The sequence below is a fragment of the Notolabrus celidotus genome, chromosome 10 (assembly GCF_009762535.1).
Source record: "Notolabrus celidotus isolate fNotCel1 chromosome 10, fNotCel1.pri, whole genome shotgun sequence".
NCBI lineage: Eukaryota > Metazoa > Chordata > Actinopteri > Labriformes > Labridae > Notolabrus > Notolabrus celidotus.
In genome coordinates, this window is record NC_048281.1 from 10,018,090 (window position 1) to 10,037,033 (window position 18,944).

Here is an 18,944-nt window from a genome sequence, read left to right on the forward strand (position 1 = left end):
TCGGCTTATTTACTTATGTACTGATACAAGAGCGGAATCTCTGAACTCTTTTGTAATTCTAGACAAGTTTTCAGTGCCTGATCCTTCCCAAACTCAGCCTGTTTCACATTACGTGTGTTCAATGTTTTTTTTGCATGATATTTTTTCCACTGAACCAAGATGTCATTTGAACATATTGCATGCCACTACCATGCAGGTAAGTTAAGAGGTCATGATCAGTTCAAGTGTTTTTGTAAGATGCATGCAAATGGTTGCAAAAAAACTGAACACTGTGCTTTTTTTCTTTTACATGATTTATTTTAATGACTTTAAAACTAGATATCATACTTTTGAAACTACATAAAAAACATGTATCAAAAGTGCAGTGTGCACAGCTTTTCATGTTAACGACGACCTGTAGGTTCAGCCTGAACTGAAGATGACTTTACACCCCTTTATGAACGAACACTTAACATAAACATGAAGGAAACACCATCAACTCTGTAGGGTGGCTGTCAGTCTCGGTTCCACGCTGCCACACTTTTAGCCTGTGCCATGTGAGGCGCTGTCCACGCTGATCGAGATGATCGTCATTGTGTGGCTGCCTGGCTCTCTCCTTCATTTCCCTCTATAATAGCCTCCCCCCTGCTGTGCTGCACAGACCCCATACCAGCAGACTCCATCATATAGGCTTAACTATCAGAAAACAGCAGCAACCAAGTGCTTTTAAGAAAATGTAATTTTCTAAACAGCGGCACTCTGTGTATTTTCCTGTCTGTGACATACAGAGCGAGACAAAGAGAGTGCTGCCTGGAGCATAGAGGAGCGGTTAATGTAAGGATGCTGACAGACTCACAAAGAGAAACTGAATTCAGAGAGAAAAGAGATGAATAAAGATGCTCCCACACTGAATCTGATTGGTTTGATAATGACAAAATGGATGTGAATAGTTTGCTCTGACCTTCTCGATCTTCAAAACTCAAAACTTAGACTGTGTATTGATCTCACTTGCTAAAATAAAAGCAGCAAGGAAAATGATCTTGATAAGATTAGTATTATATTTGATTTAAAAAAACTTAGCAAGAAACTTATCCCTGCATCATTAGCAGAGATTTTTACTCATAATGGGTTTTGCTGACCTTAGTTTGGGCTTTAATATCTCAAGATATTATTTATTTCTCGACAAGTAGACTGTAAATTAACTAGGGTTTGTAGAAGTGTAATGAGACAGTTTCAGTTCAGTGAAAACTGAAGCAAAAACACCTGCTGTTCACCAAACAGAGCACCTACAGGAAGTACCTAGTGTGATGGAATTCAGCAACAAACTGGACACTGGACACAGAAGACTCAGGAGACTCGGACGGCTTACGTTGAAATAGTTTATGTAGAACTTGATCAAGGAGAAATAACATAACAGTACACAGGCAGGAGAGTGCAGTGCAATGCCAAGTCAGTTCTGCCAGACGAAACCCTTGGCATGGTATTTATTCCCTCTGAAGACGACACTAAAGTTAGATAACCATGTTTGGACTATAGGAACACAACAAGTGGGAAGAAGACCTGTGCTCTAGTTCTGGAGACAGTAAGTCGGCCATAACACATAGATAAAGACAGGAGCAGGGGGAGAGACCTTGACTACTACCCTGATACGATCTCGCCCGTCACAGACGACATAGGAAACAAGTTACTCTAAACATGACATTTAGACTGAAAGAATACAATAGTTAAACATTCTTACATACATATATATAAGACTATGAACATTCCACGACACCTAGTCTAGTCAAAACCTTGTAAGGGAGTGTCAGATAGTTGAGAAACGTTTTTATTCATTCTTTAAATAACAGTTAAGTTGTGAAATAGAATATAACCTCACTTTAGTTGACTTACGCCTGTATTATTTGCTTTTTACTAAAGTATTTGTCTCCTTGTTTCTTTTCATTATATTTTCTTTTCAGGACAGCACACTCATGAACGAGTTCACCTGAACGCCTCACGCTCCACCAGGTGTTGGCACTGTGGACTGTACCAAGCAGGATTCTGGGACGGGGGAGGATGTAATGATTTTGTGTTTTGTTTTAATGAGCTGAAGTAAAATAAACTCTAGCTTAATGGATATTTGATAGAGTTATTCAAACTTGTAATGCCTGAGCGTAAGATAGAAGTCACTAACACTCTAATAATAATTTAAATCATCTGTTGAATTCAATCCATGGTTGCAGATTTGGTTTCACCAGGAAGTATTTGAAGGCATGTTTGAGCCATGTGCTCTCTTTGACAACACGAGATGATGGACAAATTATGGACTAAATGAAATGTACAGGCTGTGAGAAAGAGAGGATTGTTACTTTCTTCAAGGTGGCCAGACTTGACACAGAACTTAAATATAGTTAGATAAGAAGTGGAAGTTGAATCCTTGAGGTGGTCGTAGTGCAACTAAACGGATGCAGATTGTCGTAAAACCCCTAAAAGAGAAGAAGTCTGCTCCCTGGACTGGCCGGTGACTCCCCTGTAATGTAAGTCTCCTCTACTTTAATTTGTGTCAATGGGATTTCATTGTTTGTCAATGCCAAGCAACAGTTCAGTAGACTCCATCACATTTATATGCAAGGAAGATGACTCAGTGCATAAAAGCCCAAATTATTTAACCTATAAAAGGCAGGATGTATTTATCCAGAGATGATTGTAATCTGGAGTCTCTTTTGTTTTTCTTTTATCATGACAGCTCTGGGTCTCTTGACGTCCACTAGCTGTTATGAGCTGATCACATTAATCTTAAAACGGCGACAGACAACAGCAAAGAATTCTCAAACAGATTCAGTGAGTGAGTGACACTTCACTCCTCTGAGCCTCTGACAGCCCAAAAATGGCAGCATAAATCTCTACTGCCCGCTGTACTTCAGTGCCATTCAATCCACATGCCAGTTGTGCTGTCTCCCCCTCGCTCTCTTTTAGTGCCGTGTCTGTCCAAGCAAACTAAATAACTGTGACTTTAAATGCTACCAGCCTGACAGGCCTTGAAAAGGCGCTGTCTGCCCCATGACACATAGCTCCCTTTGATCCCCTGCCGTCAAGACTAGCGCATCTCGTCATAAAAACCTGCCTCAATGAACTTTTCAAAATTGCTTTTTTTCTTCTTGATCACACACACACACACACACACACACACACACACACACACACACACACACACACACTCAAACTCCTGGTTCTCTAACTCTGCATCGCTCTGCTGCAGTTTAGCAATTTTTCCTCCTTTCCTTCCCGGCTCTGCTCCCCATTGGTTTCCCTTGTCTGTGTTTCTTGATTTGGCTTAATGACGACATCTGACACAGTCGAGTAATCAACTGAAATGATTCCCCCCGCGGCTCGTGACAGACGCACAGAGGAAACGGGTATCAGCAGATGACGATTGGCAGCTTTGCCATTTGCATATCTTCTGTTTAATGTTCAGTGCCAGACTTTACAACAGGGGAATATGTACACGCAGCAGGGGAACCATCTTCTGAATATCTGTGAAGCAGAGTACGTTTATTCCTCTGCTGCCTGGAGCTAAGATCTTATGTAACAATAAACCATACTGTACTGCTGGTGTTACTGGAGGAACACGTGACAGCCAAATCCATTAGCAATCGGACAACATCTGGGAATTTTCTTTGCTTGTTGACATCAGCACAGTCTTTCTCTGTTTATGACTTATTCATTGTACATGGTGGGAGAATTTGACTGTGATGGAAAATGTGCTTTTTTATGTGAGGTATTGACTCTTGAGAGGGACATGCACAGATAGCTAATGCTGCTATTTATAACAGATTCATCTTCTTCAAACCAAGCAGCTCTCAGCAAACATCCACCTTTCTGAGAAGTCTGCCAGCAGCTGAATCTCTACTCCAGAATTGTGCACTTTAATGACCTCTAACCTCCCTGTGGATGGAAACTTACAGTAAACATTTAGAAGCAAACCTGTTTTAGCTATGCAGGGTTGATGTCACATCAGTTTGCAGTTTCTTTCTCTCCCTTTGTGGCAGTTTTTCAGCACCCTCTTTGAGGTAATGACACCAATCTACACCAACACAGGAGATCTTTGCCGGTTGACATCCTCAAATCAAAAACAGCTAGATCAAAGCTGACAACACTTCTAAAGATCGGATTTTAGAAATATGAAGTTGGAGTATGGTTTGAGTAGAAGTACAGTTACTACAATGATAAACCTAAAGGATTTTATTTGATTCAATCCAAACATGCACTTTGTGTAGTGACTATCCTGACCGGATTTTAGTTACTGTCTGGGTGCGGAAGTGAGGTGTTTTTGACGCGCTTCTAAAAGAATCCAATGTCCAATCTGAAGTTATTGTTGCGTTATTTCTTGCCGTTTATTGTTTCAAAACATAAACAGGTAAAACAACTTACTTTGATGGTGATAGGCGTGATGAAAAACGAATGTGTGGTATAAGACAAGCTGTACAAACCGTGTGCTCTTCCCATTCCCAAGATCACTACTTCACATGTGCCCCTTTTGTAGTATTTACCTGCCCGTTTACCTGAAGTGCCCCTTGTGGTGATTGTGTGAGTAACAAAACAAAAAACAAAAACAACATAGGAAAGAATGGCTCATACACTGTCTTTTAATTGGCATCTACATGAGACAGATTTCCAATAAATAAGTTTACTTTCTTTAATTTTGAACAAAACTTTGCTGCAGTAAAGATGGGAAAACAGATCAATTATTATTCAATCTTGGAAGACCTGTGTAGCAGCAACAATATTAAATTATAAACATTAAATATGTTCAATAATCATGATACGATATCTTGTCTTGTGGGGTAATACCAAGGTCAGCTGAGCACACACTTGGTGGAAGTGCTGCTAACTGCAGTTCTTGTAGTGTCCACTCAAGGCTGACATCAGTTTTTCAGATATTAAGGTTACACATTTTGCATAAATAGGGACGTGGCTGATGACTGACAGACTGGCACACTGTAGTCGTTAGGGAGGAGGCTAAAGGCCTGCCTCAAGTCCACCTCTTGGTCTTTTGCTATGTAAAATTGGAGTTAGGTTGAGTCAGCATTTCCAACACGTGACTTCACTGAGACTAGCTCTATGTTTAATAAGAACAACAAATGCAGTCAAGGTGACAATACCTAAAGCATGATGTTAGATGGATATCAGAAAGGATTAGTTCCAGCAACATGAGTGTTTGTACAACTTGTACAAAAGAATAACTGACGAGGAAAAGAGTCAGACAGAAGGTAGACGCATTCATTTTGACGATCCTTGAAGATTCCTACCCATTTCCAGCATGTCTGTTTACACTCTATGTCCTGGTTGATTGCGAGAAATCTTCAGAGATTTCCAGTTTCAGAGTGCAGACTCTGGACGCTGCTCTCCACAAACTATAAGAACATAAGTGTTACAAAACTTGCACTGATCAATCTCTCTCACTCTCTCTTTCCTTTCCACAAGACTTTATGTGTGAATTTGATGTTTGGAGGTGACAAGTACAGTCTGATATTCCTTGTATTTACTATGAAATATGATCCTGTCACTGCTGGTGACAATAAAAACATCTTTAGAGGCTTAAATATTCAGAGCTTTACTTTAACTTGTCACTCATCTTATATTAGTTTGTGTGACAGGACTTGATGTTATTGTTAAAATTGGTGCAGCGACTTCCCTCACCAATCTTCCCCCTAATGTAGAGTGACAGCGTAATGCTGTAATAAAGTGCTAAAACAATCTTCTAAAGGTATCAGCCGCAATGTTTGATGGCACTTTGATGCCATAAGATGACACTCTGTACTTTTGCACTCCTTTTAATTAATCAGCTTTCATACTCGCCCCCTGAAAGCTTTTATTCCCAAATTCTCTTTGAAATAAAACGGAGCGCTTTTGTAATCATCATCAGCCCTCAACAAAGTGATTCAGGTTGTAATTTAGTCGATTGAAGATGCTTTTTGATGACAGTTTAGCCAAAATGCATCAAGGATTTTATCTTGTAGTCTCCTGCTTTGGGTTGTATTAAGAACTCTCTGTGGTACATGCATTCGGCTGTGTGTGTCGACCCCTCCCACTCTGCATGCTTGTTATGCTCGTTTCAGCCTCTCAGTTTCGTGTTTTTCTGCTGCTTTCAGGTATCTGAAGGTTGCATGTGGGTGGAGCTGGGTGCTGTTTACCTGTCCAGCTGGGGCCTACAGAAGACATAAAGGCCAGCAGCTTCTTCCTCATCCTTTCTTTGTTTGATTTTGAGCATGCATCACCACCATCAAACACTCACTTCACTTATGCACACATTTCAGACATGACTGATTATTCTCAAACTGATATCATTTATCTGATAAGTTTGATTATTCCAGCTACATAAATAACTTATGAGTGCATTATCCGTGTGTGGCCTCTCTCTTTGTTACCAGCCCTGAGCCAGGTGGTATGTAGGCTATAGTGTTCTTAACAGTCCCTTCTTCTGCCACCTGGGAGTAATGCTGCTGATTTAGCTCCTTTCACATTACACCATACATGACCAAGCAGACCTCATTTATTTCCCCCTCCCTGCCCCAGTATTTCCCTACTCTGCAGCGCTGAACATGGGAAAAGATTTTACTGCTCTACATTCAACGCCACAGTGACTAAAATGTGATCCAAACAGCTTTTTTTCTCTCCCCTGGCTGCTGCTTGTGTCAGCTCTGCATGTCTTCCCTAACTGCCTTCTACTTTGGCCACAAACTGCTGCAATCACACGGCTCTAAATGCTGAGGGAGGATAGCAGCAGTTAAGGTTGTTTTATTAGCTGTGTCATTGTGAGTGGCTCACTTGTAAATTTGCCCGAGAATTCTGCCTCAGTTGTCGTGTTTTTCTCCGTCCATTGCTCCCTCCGTCTCTCCGTCTTTGAGTGCTCTGTGAGGCAACTAATTGGGCCCAAGGAACAGACTGCATACTGACCTCCACTTCCTTCCCTCTTTAATGTCTTCCATCCCTCCTTCTCTCTTTACGTTTCCATGCGTTGCCACACTGATTAACCATATGCAGGACATTATGCTGTCTTGGTGGCATCTGCGACTTTCTGTCTGTTTACGAAATCATTCTAGTGAACTCTATTAATCGAGAAAAACAGATTCAAACTTCACACACAACAAATATGGAGCGTTGCAGGGTTCGAGAAACACAGTAGTCTTGACCAGAAACCATGGTTTATAATATTTTGGTTTATCTGCCTCTAAAATATACTTAACTTGTGGGATTGCTCCAGTAGCTGACAGTTACGAGACATGCTGTAACGCACAAAATCAGCGTCCATATCCATTAAAAGTACTGACATGAAACTTTCTCTCCCTGCAACGCCAGAGCTTTTGGTCAAAGACTTCAACCAGAAAAAAAAGGACATGCTCCTTCTTTTATTTGCCACAGGACTGGAGTCTAACCTTTTTCTGCCAATACTGCAATCCAGAGATACTTGCAAAGAGCTGAGCTGCCTTTTAGGTCATGTTTTCCCCTCATTTAAAAGCACTAGCAGAAGCACTAGCAGAAGCTGATGACCTTTAACCTGTGTCTGCATTAGCAACTTTCAATTTTAAGCACCAGCGTGTGGAGAAGAGTAATATTTAGAGAGCAAAGTCGCACATTTGTGAGATTATAAAGTTTCAAATCTGCTTGAAAAAGTTGCACATTTTGAGAAACGCAAGCTCTGAAAATAGTGTTCATAGAAATCATGTTGTTTTACTTTCAATCAATCAATCAATCAATCAATCAATCAATCAATCAAACTTTATTTATAAAGCACTTTTCATACAATAACATTGTAACACAAAGTCCCGTACAGAAAAACAACTTAATATAGAATAAAAAAATAAAAAAATATATATACATATATATTAAAATAAAAAGACCCCCCATCATAATCCCAACCCCAGCCCCGACCCCAAAAGCCACCCCACAATCCCAAGGTTAAGAAAACAATGTATGCAATAATGATAACAATGAATATAAAATAAATAAATAAACAAAAATATAAAAATATAAAAATCTCATATCTTAATGAGGAAACAGTGGAGTTAAAATAAGATGTTAAAACTCCACTCAGGAAATTAAACTCACTGAAATAAAAAAAATTCTAAGATCATAAAACACTAAAATATTAAACTTTTAAAAGAAAATAAGATGCTTTACTTAAAATAAATAGACTAAAATAATAAAATAAACATAATAAAATAATAGAATAAATACAATAAAATAATAAAATAAATAGAACAAAATAATAAAATAAATAGAATAAAATAAAATAAAAAGTGACAACAATTTAAACTAGATATTAAATAGATGAGTAAATGAATAAATAAATGAAGTTAGGTGAAATAAAACTGTTATAAGAATAAAACTTAGCTAAAAGCAAGACTAAAGTGGTAGGTCTTGAGCACATCCTGGTTCTGCCAGTCAACAGGGGATACCAAGTGAGACGCAAATTGCTCAATCTGAATGAAAAGTACAGTTTAATGAGGTCAAGCACAGCAGGAGAGGTGATGACGTTCTCTAACAAACCTTTTTCTTGTTCTTCCAAACAAACATTCACCTTTTTTATTTTGTGACTTTAATCTCAAGTTATCTCTCCTTTCCTCTGGTTACATTTTTGTTCTACAAATACCTGAAGATGCCCTCAGACTACATTTTAAAAGTAAGTTTTCTTTTTAGCTGTTTTCTTTGGATTTCTGTATAGAGTAGCCACAAAGGGACAACATTTTGCATAGTCAAGTGCTTGCAAATGAATGTACAACCAAAGAAGTTTGATCCACATCATACGATTTCAGCAAAACCTGATCAGATTTCTGATCCAGAAAACAAAATATGGTTTCCAAAGTCCTGCAGCTGTACGGCGTTTTGTAAAACAGTGAGTTTCCCTGCTCTTAGAGTTACTAGCAGAGAGGTTGTATTAGTGCCAGCAGAGCAACAATCATAGATCCAACTGAGGAGTGCAGATGGCCCTGAATCATCCATTTGACCCTTCCCATGATGCACCGGGACCAGATCTAACCTGTTGGCAGAATCTGCCAGATGAAGGCTAGAGCAGAGAGGATCAGTGACTGAGTTAAGGGCATATTATCTCTGCTTCATTCAACACTCCAACACGCTCAACTAAACTGTCTGTAACCTCAGCTAGTTTGTGAACCTGAAATTTCATCACTACTACTGTGAAGGAAGGTAAAATACACGGGACTTTGACTGAAGCTGCAAGAAAAGATCTACTCTTATACACACAGCCTGTTTTCAGGAGAGGAATGGCTGCAGAAGTTATCCAGAATCTGAAAGTGAGAAAAAACAATATATAGAAACATGAACAAATGTACTCAAAGAGTGCAATCTCTCTCTCTCTTAAATCTGCGTCTCTCATCCTCAGACATTCATATCTTTCCATAGATCAAAACTGATACCAATGGCATGACAGCTCCGTCATCAGCGGCTGCAGAAACATGTCACATCCATGTTTTGATGTGACACGTATCTGTGATTCAGGACTGAGTGTCTCTAAATAAAAAAAAGACACGGACACGTTGTCTCATATTGTTGTAGCTTTGATGCTAATGCTAGTTTATTTTAGCTGCTGTGACGCCAAACCATGACTAAGATCTGTGATGTTAGTCTAAGCACCAAGTCATTAAGAACAGAGGAGCTGTGAAGGGCAAGATGTGCTGGATTGATATTATAGGAAACAAAATCCCTCATTCCCAATAGGCTGTGCGATGACAATAGCTTTTTCCTGGCTGTCTTTCTTAAAAAAATCAATGAGAGTCAAATTTAATAGAAGAGAAACTTATTAGTTTCTCCAGCCCTCATTTGTTCTGTATTTCAAAAATAGCTGCAGAGTGCTTTCAGAGAATAAATGCAGAAGAAGAACGTCTACACGCACAACAAGAAGGAAAATAAAATGATGGCTGGTGGAGCTGACTCATGAGGCTGGAGGATGTTTTTTGCAGACTCCATCTTTAAGGGTCACAGGAGACACCAGACCTGGCGCAGACTGCCTGTCTTCCATTATAACAGCAGGAGTAAGCTGGGCCACAGAGACCGAGCATCCAACAAGCCATTATATTGATGCTGCGCTTGACAGAAGCACAGAGAGCAACCATCAGACCTTGTCTGGAACTAAATGACAGATAACCCCCCTTTCCTGTCTGAGTCTCTCTCTCTCACACACACTCTCTCTCTCCTCTTTTTTATTTTACCTTTCTCCATCTTTTTTGTCTCTTTCTCCCATTTCAGCACACACTCTCTCTGTCCTGTCTCCCTCGTGGTCTCCCTCTCTTTGTTTTAACTCCCAATCTACCCGCTCTCCCTCTTTCTGTCTGTTTTTATCTTTCTGTCCCTCCTCTCTTTCATCTCACTTTCATACTCCCCATCTCCCTGAATCCGTCTCTCTTTCTGTCCATCATATCCTGTCATTTTAGCAGACATGGCAGCTCTGTAGAAGCAGAGAACGGACGACGACTCTCTCCTCTCTAACTCACTGAGGGTGGGGCAGGTTTGAGCTCGGCGCTGAGCGGGCATTAGTGTCAGCGTGACAATGTGGAGCGAGCGCTTAACGGCACAATTTGGAGAGCTGACAGGATTCACAGCTTTAGTTCAGCAGGGGCAGAGCACGGAGAGGACACGGAGAACCTGGAAATGAAGGCGGAGAGGGCGGAGGATGACGGCATCCTTCGAACACCATCCAAAAAAACCTCAGCTTTACCGACGCAGATGAAATAACACAATATGTTCTTTATTACCAGGGAGTTAGAGGGAGCAGATGTGATGTGAGTCAGTCATTCTCTGCATTTTAATTGTGACTGGTCTGATATGAAGGAATGAAAACTGTAATAATCCAATAAACAGGCACAGCATGCTTCATGAGGCTGCAGAGTTTTTTCAGTACAGCCATAAATCTTTTTGTAACCACTTCAGGAACCATAATGACGGTCCACTGGAGACCCGGCTGTGTGGAAATAAAGCTGCACTCTGCAGAAAGGAGTGTAGACACAGACAGCACATACCTGAGGAGGGTTGTTGTCCTCCAGTTGGTCATAAGGTTGTGAGTGAACAGCTTGATAAAGTGCAGTAGATAAAATGTTAGTTTTGTTACACGTTCACTCTCCATCTACATGACAGTACATAAAATGAGGTCATGGTGTAGAAGTCAAGAGTGCACACAAGAAGCAGAAAATAATAACCCATTCTTAAATTAGCAGCACCTAATTATATTTGTTCCTATCTGTAAACACACCCTGCCTTTATTTGGGGCATGTTTCAATTTGAGACAGGCTTTAAATTATTTTTGAATAAAACCTTTTCCCTGCAAAGACTAGCTTTCTGTTCTTTTATCAGTCTTTATTTACATCTTTAAAGCCAGCACAAGCAGCAGGGTCCCCCCATCACTCACCGGTGCATACATTTTTTCAGCTTTCATCCTAGCGGCCTAATTCCACCAGATCCGTGTATTCTAGTCAATGTGTCAACTCCCACTGGATCCACTCCATTGCGGTCCAGCTGTGTCTCTGATCCGGCAGGTCGGAGCCCTCCGGATCAGATACACAAGACTTCTATCTTTGCCGTATGCAGGAGCACGACGCATCAATCTCACCAGAACAGATGGAGCGGGACAGGAAGTCAGACACCAAAACAAAATGAAAACATTCGGTTCATTTCCAGAATAAAACACTCTGTGTTATCACCAGATTGTATTTCACTTAACTACAACAACAAACTGTCATGATGAGCGGAGCCAGGCCTGGAGTCAACAGGTCAGAGGTTTTCAGAGGACCAGAAAGACAACATGGATGGGGAGAGGAGCAGGAAATCCTTGATTCAGTGATTGCCACGGGAAAACCGCGGTCACATGACTCCAGCTCTCCGGAGGTCCTGCTCCGTGCTGGGTTCCAAAAACACAACCGGTGGGTGTTGACAGAGGAGAGAGCGCAGATCTGGACCGCAGCAGATCAGAAACGGACCGGACACAGATCTGGTGAAAGTCCTGTGTAAGCAACTCGTAGAGGACCGATGCCAATCTTGCACACTTTGCTTTCACTTCCGCATGCCCTCCAGCTGATCTTTAACCCTCTACCTCCCGTCACTGCAACCTCATCTTTCCGTCGTCTTTCTAGGATGATGGTTAAAGTTCAGCTATATTTCCTCATATTCTTCTTTGTACTAATAGAAAAGTCTCCTACCGCTGTTTTTTGTTGCTGCATTGCAGCATTCAGTTTCCCCTGGTTTCTCTGTACCGCTTTGGTAATCAGTAAATGTGACATGTGGCGGTTCAGTGTCAGTCTAAAAATGTGGGCGCTTTATTGCACAGACTGCCAGAGAAACAGTTAATGGACCGCTAATTGAGGCAGGCTTTTATTTGTTGAAATGAACAGCCACACCCGGCAACTACACAACATTGCCTTTAATTGGAAGAGGCTTCTGTTGGAAGTTTTACGGTACTACAAATAAACACCATATTGGCTTGCAGTCCTCTGTTTTTGTGCAGTTAGAAAACCAGTTCTGCTCACACCAGTCTGTTTGAAAAAAGTCTGCTAGTTAGGATTTCTCAGACACCAAACTTTCAGCTGATTAATTCATTGAATCAGCTCTGAGGTGTGAAATCTGGAGCTGACTGTTAGTTGCAGAGGTGAAAGTATTATCAGGAGACTGAGAGAGCTGGCCAACTGAATCCAAACTTGTGCGCAATAAAAAGAGCTTTCTGTCACTGTGTATGTCAAGAGGCTGCTCAAAGCAGGTTGGGAAACCTGGATTCCTTACATCGTTCATTGTATCATGCATATTACAGAGACGTGTGTTATCCTCTTGAGGGTGTCTGGTTGGATTGAGTAGACTTCTCCATTCAGGATGCAAGGTGGATACAAGTTTATACAAATTGGCTCTATGTAGTGGGCGAGCACTGTCAGATGTCTTGAAACAATCCTATTAGCATGTATTCCACTGAAAGAGAACATCAGGGACAATTTGTTCCCACTCAGTGTGTAATGCTGGTGCCTGATTCCCTGATGAAAGCATGCAGTGATACCTGGAAGTGTCTGCTACTGCTATAAGATCTTTATGACAAAATTCGTCCCAGGGAAACTGTTGAACTGATAAATGAATGTAAAAGGTTAAAGCTGTGTGGACCCAAGTTTTGGCAAAGTGGTCAGTAACCTGAAAAATGTAAACAAAGGAGGAAAAGTTTCTGTTTTTACTCTTGAACCATGTCCTAATCCACTCCATGGGTCAGGAAATACTGGTTTAGTGTACTTTTTTTCTGTCTCAGTTTTGACCTGCTGCTATTTGTTAGGTGATGAAGACCAGCAGTTTGAAACCATAGACTGTATAAATAATGGACGTAGTATCAGTGACATCACCCATTTGTTCCTGAGCGCTGTTTTGAAGCCAATCGTCGGCCGGAGCCATATTGGTAATGTTGAACTCAACCAAACTTAGTGTGAGGTTAAGAGGTGGGATTTGAGCCGCCTGGCCAACAGCTATGTGTTTCTGCCTGTCAATCAAGTCATTCATGTCCTTATTTGAGGAAAAACACGTAATGTTAATAACTTCTGAACTGGCGCGTTAGAATGACTTGCCTTCTTAATGTGTTTGAGACCATCAACTAAAACAAAGATCTCTGCGTAAGGATAAATCAAAAAGAAGTACAGGGTTCCCACTCTTTTCCAGAGATCATTTTCCAGGACATTTCCAGGACATTTTCATTGATGATCAAGCTGGTATGACAGTCTTTAGTTCCTAATTCAGTTCCTAAATAGTCTAATATGTTCCTCTCAGTGGAAATCTACATTGAAAGAAATGCATTCTATGGCTATCAATGAAATCATCTCTTACATTCTTAAAAATGATGGCAAATTGATAATAGAATAATGCAACCACAGATGTACAGCACTTCACTTTATTAGTGCAACCAAGTAACAATGATGGGCAACATCTCATCTTTCTCTTTTCTCAAAAAATATAAAATGAGCTAAGAAAAAAACAAAAGAGCCTGCAAAGGAATCAGGAAGCTGCCTTACTGAAATAAAGAAATATTAATAATAATCAGAGGATCAGTGCATTAATGACCTAAATAGAACTGAATGACAAAAATGGCCACAAATGTTTCTCAACTCAACTCAAACTAAATATATACCTGCTTAATCATGATATTCATCCTGCTAAGTGGTCGATATAAAACAAAGCATATTTGAGTTACCATGAACTCTGAAAAAATTGCACCGGTGTAAAGACGCACTCTGTCTTTGAAGATATCTCAGAGATTTAAAAAAATGTAAACTGTCTTCCTGCATGGCGATGTCTATTATGATCAGCGATGTCTACAACGTGGAGTTTCTGTGCAGCTGTGTCGCTCTTTTTGTTCCGTTTGTTTTCACTATCTGGAATTTGCACTCCTACTAGCTAGAGCAGGGGTTCTCAAACTTTTTGGAGCCAGGGACCCCTTACAGGTGAGAAAATTGTCCAAGGCCCCCTCATAATTGTAACACAGATTAAGCACATTAGTGATGTGTCATGATCAAAAGCTGCGGCTCTGAGAGCCGATGCTTTATAGTGAATCAAAAGAGCCGGCTCGCATCGAGAGAGAGCCGGCTCCCAGATTTTTCCTTTCGCTCGCACAGTGCTCAGCCCCAGCTCTGCTCACAGCAGAACTTTGTTTTGAATGGTCAGCATGGCGGCCATACGGCCAATGACATGTGAGGATATAGGATACAGGTGATGGAGAGGAGGCTGTGTATCCTGGCTTCATCTGTTCCTTCAGAGAGAGTTTTCTTAAAGACCGGGCAAATACTCACTGTGAGGAGAAATCGGATCAGCCCATCAAAGCTGACACATCAGCTTTTTCTCAATGCCAACCTGAGGACATTAATAATGTTTGCTCCAGTTTGGTTCTGGTTCTGTTTGCTGGAGTTTGGTTCTGGTTCTGTTTGCTTGAGTTGGTTCTGTTTCTGTTTAGTTGAGTTGGTTCTGGTTCTGTTTGCTTGAGTTTGGTTTTGGTTCTGTTTGCTCGAGTTTGGTTCTGTTTCTGTTTAGTTGAGTTGGTTCTGGTTCTGTTTGCTTGAGTTTGGTTCTGGTTCTGTTTGCTTGAGTTTGGTTCTGGTTCTGTTTGCTTGAGTTCGGTTCTGGTTCGGTTCGGTTCTGGTTAGGTTCGGTTCTGGTTCGGTTCTGGTACGGTTCTGGTTCGGTTCTGGTTCGGTTCTGATACGGTTCTGGTTCAGTTCTGGTATGGTTCTGGTTCGGTTCTGGTTCGGTTCTGGTACGGTTCTGGTTCGGTTCTGGTATGGTTCTGTTTCGGTTCAGTTCGGTTCTGGTTCTGGTTCGGTTCTGTTTCGGTTCGGTTCTGGTTCGGTTCTGGTACGGTTCTGGTTTGGTTCTGGTACGGTTCTGTTTCGGTTCAGTTCGGATCTGGTTCGGTTCTGGTTCAGTTCTGGTAGGGTTCTAGTTCAGTTCTGGTTCGGTTAGCTTTGGTTTGGTTCTGGTTCTGTTTGCTTAAGTTTAGTTCTAACCCTAACCCTAATCCTAACCCTAACCCTAACCCTAACCCTAATCATAATCCTAACCCTAACCCTAATCCTAACCCTAATCCTAACCCTAATCCTAACCTTAACCCTAAATCTAATCCTAACCTTAATCCTAACCCTAACCCTAACCCTAATCATAACCCTAACCCTAATCACAACCCTAACCCTAATCCTAATCACAACCCTAACCCTAATCACAACCCTAATCCTAACCCTAACCCTAATCCTAACCCTAACCCTAATCCTAACCCTAATCCTAACCTTAACCCTTATCCTAACCCTAATCCTAACCTTAACCGTAATCCTAATCCTAACCCTAATCATAACCCTAACCCTAATCACAACCCTAACCCTAACCCTAATCACAACCCTAACCCTAACCCTAATCCTAACCCTAACCCTAATCCTAACCCTAATCCTAACCTTAACCCTTATCCTAACCCTAATCCTAACCTTAACCCTAATCCTAATCCTAACCCTAATCATAACCCTAACCCTAATCACAACCCTAACCCTAACCCTAACCCTAACCCTAATCCTACGCTATTGTTCCCCCCCCAGCTAGAGTACGGTAATTGAGCTCAATGCTCTCAACTTTCAATGAATGGGGATGTGTTTTGTTAATCGGGTCAGGTCGCAAGCAGCCATGTTGGAATAATTTTCTAGGACTATATGTGATTTTCCAGGACATTTGACTTTTTCTCCCATTTTCCAGGTGTTTTCCAGTACTGGAAAACTGGTCAACTGTTTTCCAGGTTTTCCAGGACGCGTGAGAACCCTGGAAGTAGTTTGCCTTCAGGTCACTGGAATGCAGGTCAGAGAAGGATCCAGAGGTGGAGTAAAGGGGCATGTTTGCTTAACAAGAACTTGTAGATTTAGAAGTTGTCCTGGAGAGACAGGGATGATATGGAAAAGATGTGCGTTAACCTTCCTTTAGATTGTTTTTACAACCCGCCCTCATAGCAGTTTATGAAATAGTCAGGAATATAATGTGAAGAATCAAATACAGACACATTACTTGTGTAAGTCATGATTCATTTCAAAGTATTGTGCTTTAATATTATTATTTTAGGCCTGAAACATGAGAGCTTTCTTTCTTAAAGGTCACAAAAGAGCAGGAGGATTAGCTGCAGGAGAGGAGAAATTTTATGTACCATATTCAAACAGGAAAAAAATAAGGTTTCAAAAGGGACTTTAGTGTCAGAGGAACAGAATAAACTCAACTGAACTCTTTAAGTTTGAAACTTGTGCCCATTGACTTGATATATGAGTCTATGTATCCTGTACTGTAATATATTCAGTGACTATTTCATAATGTGTGGAAATATGAGGTTGTTTTTTTCTAGTTTTTCCAATATGAAATAAGCAAAATCATTCATGGTTCAGTTGTCCAGAGTTTATTTCTAGATTGGTCTCTCTTGTCAGAAAGGTTGGGAAGATGATTGGCTACTACTGATCATTCATAAATGGATCACATCACTATTTGAAAACATGAATCATTATAAAACTCCAAGGACACAGCCTGGATGTCCTTCGTTATTTAACAACCCTGAACTGGATTAATTTGCAAATATATTAGTTTGATGGAGGCAATGCAACAAACGAATGAACTTTAAAAAATGCATAAATATACTCCCATGCCCACAAATCTTTTGGATTTTCACACGTTACCGAAATGTGTAACTTTTTTTCTCTAACAAGGATCATAATCGTGTGTTTGCAGAGTTTAGTCATCCGTCTCAGGCACATCAGATGTAACACATCTATTAAAAACAATGCAGCTGTCTCCACAGGCTGTGTGCAGGCTAGTCTTTGACTAAAACATGCACCAAAGCACATTCTTTTTATTCCTTTTGTGTGTGTGAAACTCCAGGCTTCATACTAAGAAGACACAAATCTCAAAGTATGGGTGGCCAGTGTAAGGTCATGATCATGTGACATGTGTGGTATCCATTCTTGTGTGTTTAAGGACATGTGAAGCTACATTTTATAAACTTTGAGGTTTCGTAACCTCGTCAATTACTAGGTTTTGAGGCCATTGCAACAGTTCACAGTTAAAATATAAATTACAGTTTGAGAGTCTTTGAAAGTTGGCATTATTGGATTCAGATTCAGACAACTGTATTGATCCCACGACGGGCAATTAATTGATAACTTACCATATAAAATTTAACATTTACAACACATTCATCATATATACAGTACATGCTACATGTCAAGCACTGGATCTGTACATGAGACCAGAGGGTCTGTGAAGGACAGCAATAAGTTAATTTAGTTTATATGAAATGTAAGAAATAACAGTAAGATAAGACAAAGATTAAAAGACAATATGATCTACTTTGTCATACCAATGTTATTCAAAATGACTTAAATGACTGCCGTCTGAGTTTAAAAGCCTGATAGCAGACAGGATAAAAGATTTGGAGTAACAATTAGTTATCCTCAAGGGTGCATAAAATCAGTAGAAAGAAGATGAAATGGTTGGCCGATAATGTTGTTAGCCTTCTTCACCACCTGATTCTCCCAGAGGGAACACAAGTATCTTTGTTTGATTCCCGTGATCTTTGAGCAAACCTTTACAATACTCTGCCGGCTGTTCTTCTCCTTGATGGGTAAGCCATTGAACCAGCAGATAAAAGAAAAGGTTAAGACTTTCAATAAAAGAACAATAAAAGTTACTTAAAATCCTCTTACTGACATTAAAAGAGTTCAGCTTTCTCAACAGGTACATCCTCTGCTGGCTTCTTTTGACAATAGACTCCATGTTGACATCAACTTCAATTTAGAATCAAACACAGTTCCAAGATATTTGTACGACTCAACAGTCTGCACATGTTCCCCGTGAATGACACTAACTGTGTGCTCAGTATTGTGTCTGAAATCAATAACCATATCCTTAGTTTTGGAGACATTAAGGTTGAGGTAGCTGTCATCGCACCATGTAACAAAGTCAAAGCAGAACCATGGTCAGACTCTGAACCATGAAGCAGCGACAAGAGTACAGTGTCATCAGAAAACTTCACAGGGAACGTCATGCAAAGACCTGCAGCTGTCAATGTACATGATGAACAGCAATGGTGACAGCACACAACCTTGAGGGGAACATGTGTTAGATATACATGTCTTGGACATTTGTCCATTCACAAAGACCTGCTCGACTCTCCCAGTAAGAACATTTAAAACCAGCATCGTTTGTTTCATATGTTCTATCATGAATGGTTAAGTGGATGGAAAGAGAGAGTTTAAAGTCAAAGATCTCAGCCGGGGTAGTGACATCATAAGTAACAAGTTGATCTCAGTTTTAAAAAATAGATGTGCGCTTCAGATCTGTACATGCAAGTCCTGTTACACTGATTCAGATCAAATTTCAAAGTCTGCAAGTTTCTCCTTCCAACATCTTGACAGAGAAAAGAAGAGATGTGTTTTACTGTATCCAAATCC

At 40.5% G+C, this 18,944-nt stretch overlaps 1 long non-coding RNA gene across 2 annotated transcripts in view; it reads left to right on the top strand.

Annotated features, from left to right (window-relative positions):
* The first annotated feature begins 2,020 nt into the window (after window positions 1-2,020).
* Window positions 2,021-18,944, top strand: part of LOC117819819 — a 99,810-nt gene continuing 82,886 nt past the window's right edge. Inside the window, exons 1-2 of one of the 2 annotated variants that reach the window (XR_004632638.1) lie at window positions 2,034-2,495; window positions 6,111-6,359. This is a non-coding gene — a long non-coding RNA (uncharacterized LOC117819819). Of the gene's footprint in view, window positions 2,496-6,110; window positions 6,360-18,944 lie in introns of those variants that run through there. The other variant, XR_004632637.1, reaches the window with a different exon arrangement.